Consider the following 4,632-nt stretch of genomic DNA (forward strand, 5'->3'; position numbering starts at 1 on the left):
TGGCAGCAGCATGAGGAGGCGGTATATAGGGGCCCATGGCAGATTAGGGGCCTGGCAGCAGCTATGTGAGGCCCGTAATCTGCCTGCACCCTATGTCAAAAAATGTAACACACCAGCAGTGTGTGAGGAGACCTGAAAGTGGCACATGGCAGAGTGTGGCGATGGAGACAGCAGCAATGGGAGGCCGTACAGGGACCCATGAGAGACTCTGGACCTGGCAGCAGCATGAGGAAGCGGTATATAGGGGCCTATGGCAGATTAGGGGCCTGGCAGCAGCTATAGGAGGCCCATAATCTGCCAGCACCCTATGTCAAAAAATTCTACACACCAGCAGTGTGTGAGGAGACCTGAAAGTGGCACATGGCAGAGTGTGGCGATGGAGACAGCAGCAATGGGAGGCCGTACAGGGACCCATGAGAGACTCTGGACCTGGCAGCAGCATGAGGAGGCGGTATATAGGGGCCTATGGCAGATTAGGGGCCTGGCAGCAGCTATAGGAGGCCCGTAATCTGCCAGCACCCTATGTCAAAAAATTCTACACACCAGCAGTGTGAGGAGACCTGAAAGTGGCACATGGCAGCAGAGTGTGGCGATGGAGACAGCAGCAATGGGAGGCCGTACAGGGACCCATGACAGACTCTAGACTTGGCAGCAGCATGAGGAGGCGGTATATAGGGGCCCATGGCAGATTAGGGGCCTGGCAGCAGCTATGTGAGGCCCGTAATCTGCCTGCACCCTATGTCAAAAAATTTAACACACCAGCAGTGTGAAGAGACCTGAAAGTGGCACATGGCAGCAGAGTGTGGCGATGGAGACAGCAGCAATGGGAGGCCGTACAGGGACCCATGAGAGACTCTGGACTTGGCAGCAGCATGAGGAGGCGGTATATAGGGGCCCATGGCAGATTAGGGGCCTGGCAGCAGCTATGTGAGGCCCGTAATCTGCCTGCACCCTATGTCAAAAAATGTAACACACCAGCAGTGTGTGAGGAGACCTGAAAGTGGCACATGGCAGAGTGTGGCGATGGAGACAGCAGCAATGGGAGGCCGTACAGGGACCCATGAGAGACTCTGGACCTGGCAGCAGCATGAGGAAGCGGTATATAGGGGCCTATGGCAGATTAGGGGCCTGGCAGCAGCTATAGGAGGCCCATAATCTGCCAGCACCCTATGTCAAAAAATTCTACACACCAGCAGTGTGTGAGGAGACCTGAAAGTGGCACATGGCAGAGTGTGGCGATGGAGACAGCAGCAATGGGAGGCCGTACAGGGACCCATGAGAGACTCTGGACCTGGCAGCAGCATGAGGAGGCGGTATATAGGGGCCTATGGCAGATTAGGGGCCTGGCAGCAGCTATAGGAGGCCCATAATCTGCCAGCACCCTATGTCAAAAAATTCTACACACCAGCAGTGTGAGGAGACCTGAAAGTGGCACATGGCAGCAGAGTGTGGCGATGGAGACAGCAGCAATGGGAGGCCGTACAGGGACCCATGACAGACTCTAGACTTGGCAGCAGCATGAGGAGGCGGTATATAGGGGCCCATGGCAGATTAGGGGCCTGGCAGCAGCTATGTGAGGCCCGTAATCTGCCTGCACCCTATGTCAAAAAATTTAACACACCAGCAGTGTGAAGAGACCTGAAAGTGGCACATGGCAGCAGAGTGTGGCGATGGAGACAGCAGCAATGGGAGGCCATACAGGGACCCATGACAGACTCTGGACTTGGCAGCAGCATGAGGAGGCGGTATATAGGGGCCCATGGCAGATTAGGGGCCTGGCAGCAGCTATGTGAGGCCCGTAATCTGCCTGCACCCTATGTCAAAAAATTTAACACACCAGCAGTGTGAAGAGACCTGAAAGTGGCACATGGCAGCAGAGTGTGGCGATGGAGACAGCAGCAATGGGAGGCCGTACAGGGACCCATGAGAGACTCTGGACTTGGCAGCAGCATGAGGAGGCGGTATATAGGGGCCCATGGCAGATTAGGGGCCTGGCAGCAGCTATGTGAGGCCCGTAATCTGCCTGCACCCTATGTCAAAAAATTTAACACACCAGCAGTGTGAAGAGACCTGAAAGTGGCACATGGCAGCAGAGTGTGGCGATGGAGACAGCAGCAATGGGAGGCCATACAGGGACCCATGACAGACTCTGGACTTGGCAGCAGCATGAGGAGGCGGTATATAGGGGCCCATGGCAGATTAGGGGCCTGGCAGCAGCTATGTGAGGCCCGTAATCTGCCTGCACCTTATGTCAAAAAATTTAACACACCAGCAGTGTGAAGAGACCTGAAAGTGGCACATGGCAGCAGAGTGTGGCGATGGAGACAGCAGCAATGGGAGGCCGTACAGGGACCCATGAGAGACTCTGGACTTGGCAGCAGCATGAGGAGGCGGTATATAGGGGCCCATGGCAGATTAGGGGCCTGGCAGCAGCTATGTGAGGCCCGTAATCTGCCTGCACCCTATGTCAAAAAATTTAACACACCAGCAGTGTGAAGAGACCTGAAAGTGGCACATGGCAGCAGAGTGTGGCGATGGAGACAGCAGCAATGGGAGGCCATACAGGGACCCATGACAGACTCTGGACTTGGCAGCAGCATGAGGAGGCGGTATATAGGGGCCCATGGCAGATTAGGGGCCTGGCAGCAGCTATGTGAGGCCCATAATCTGCCAGCACCCTATGTCAAAAAATTCTACACACCAGCAGTGTGTGAGGAGACCTGAAAGTGGCACATGGCAGAGTGTGGCGATGGAGACAGCAGCAATGGGAGGCCGTACAGGGACCCATGAGAGACTCTGGACCTGGCAGCAGCATGAGGAGGCGGTATATAGGGGCCTATGGCAGATTAGGGGCCTGGCAGCAGCTATAGGAGGCCCATAATCTGCCAGCACCCTATGTCAAAAAATTCTACACACCAGCAGTGTGAGGAGACCTGAAAGTGGCACATGGCAGCAGAGTGTGGCGATGGAGACAGCAGCAATGGGAGGCCGTACAGGGACCCATGACAGACTCTAGACTTGGCAGCAGCATGAGGAGGCGGTATATAGGGGCCCATGGCAGATTAGGGGCCTGGCAGCAGCTATGTGAGGCCCGTAATCTGCCTGCACCCTATGTCAAAAAATTTAACACACCAGCAGTGTGAAGAGACCTGAAAGTGGCACATGGCAGCAGAGTGTGGCGATGGAGACAGCAGCAATGGGAGGCCATACAGGGACCCATGACAGACTCTGGACTTGGCAGCAGCATGAGGAGGCGGTATATAGGGGCCTATGGCAGATTAGGGGCCTGGCAGCAGCTATAGGAGGCCCGTAATCTGCCAGCACCCTATGTCAAAAAATTAAACACACCAGCAGTGTGAGGAGACCTGAAAGTGGCACATGTTTGAGGCATGATTCATGGCGGATTTAGTCAGTTGTGTCAGGAACTGGTGGTTTGAAATCCAGACTAATCCACGCCTGATTCATTTTCACAAACGTGAGTCTCTCCACACTTTGGGTGGACAGTCGTGTCCTCCGCGGAGTTACAATACCTCCTGCCGCACTAAACACGCGCTCCGATGCCACGCTACTGGCCGGGCATGACAGCCTTTCAAGGGCAAATTCAGCTAGTTGGGGCCAAAGGTCAAGTTTCGTTGCCCAGTAGTCAAGGGGATTGTCTACCTCGGTTGGCAGGGTGCTGTCCAAGTAGGCCCAAGCCTGTTGTTTGAGCTCCTGCTCCAGGTCCACCTGATGCTGCTGCTGCTGCTGCGGCTGGTTAGTAGTTTCCTCACTGCGCTGGTGAAGAAAGCTACTCATCATCGACTGCAGACTGAGGCAGCCGCTGCTGGTGGAGCTGCCACTGCTCCTACCACCCCACCCCTCCCCTGCTGCCATGCCAGCGGAACGCGAGCGCACAGGGCCCACAGTGTCTGAGGATGGACGTTGGCGCACAAAGGCAGAGACCAACTGACTACATAGGTGGTTTTTATAGTACGTAATTTTGGCCTCCCTCTCAGCAGGTGTGAAAAAGGCCACCATTTTGGACCGGTAGCGAGGGTCCAACAAGGTGGACAGCCAAAAGTCATCCCTCTGTCTGATGGTTATTATTCGGCTGTCGCTACGCAAGCAACCGAGCATGCTATGGGCCATTTGTGCCAAGGAATGCGAGGGACTCCCTGCCTCCATCTCCACAGCATACTGCCACGGTGCGTCTGGGTCCTCTGTCTCCTCCTCCTCCTCCTCTACCAGATGCTCCTGCTCCTCCACTCCTGTCCGCTGAGTGGAAAAACCACCCATTTTACTCAATAATTCCTGAGCACAAATGTCCTCCTCTACCTCCTCCTCTTCTTCCTGTCCTGCCCCCACAGGGGTCATGTGGCGTTGAGATCTGTGCGCCACGTCTACCGCACCCTGACCAGCCATTGTTAACAGCATTTGTTCCAGGACGTGCAACAGAGGAATGACGTCGTTCATCCCATAGTCCTGCCGACTCACGAATAGCGTGGCCTCCTCAAAGGGCCTGAGCAAGCGGCAGGTGTCACGCATGAGCTGCCAATGGCTGACATCTAAGTTACACAGGGGAGTACCTTTATCCGCTTGTAACATCAGGAAATCGGTGATGGCCTTTCGCTGCTCGTAAAGGCGGTCTAACAT

Source organism: Staurois parvus, unplaced genomic scaffold (assembly GCF_062004578.1).
Source record: "Staurois parvus isolate SC_StPar_1 unplaced genomic scaffold, SC_StPar_1.0 ptg000468l, whole genome shotgun sequence".
NCBI lineage: Eukaryota > Metazoa > Chordata > Amphibia > Anura > Ranidae > Staurois > Staurois parvus.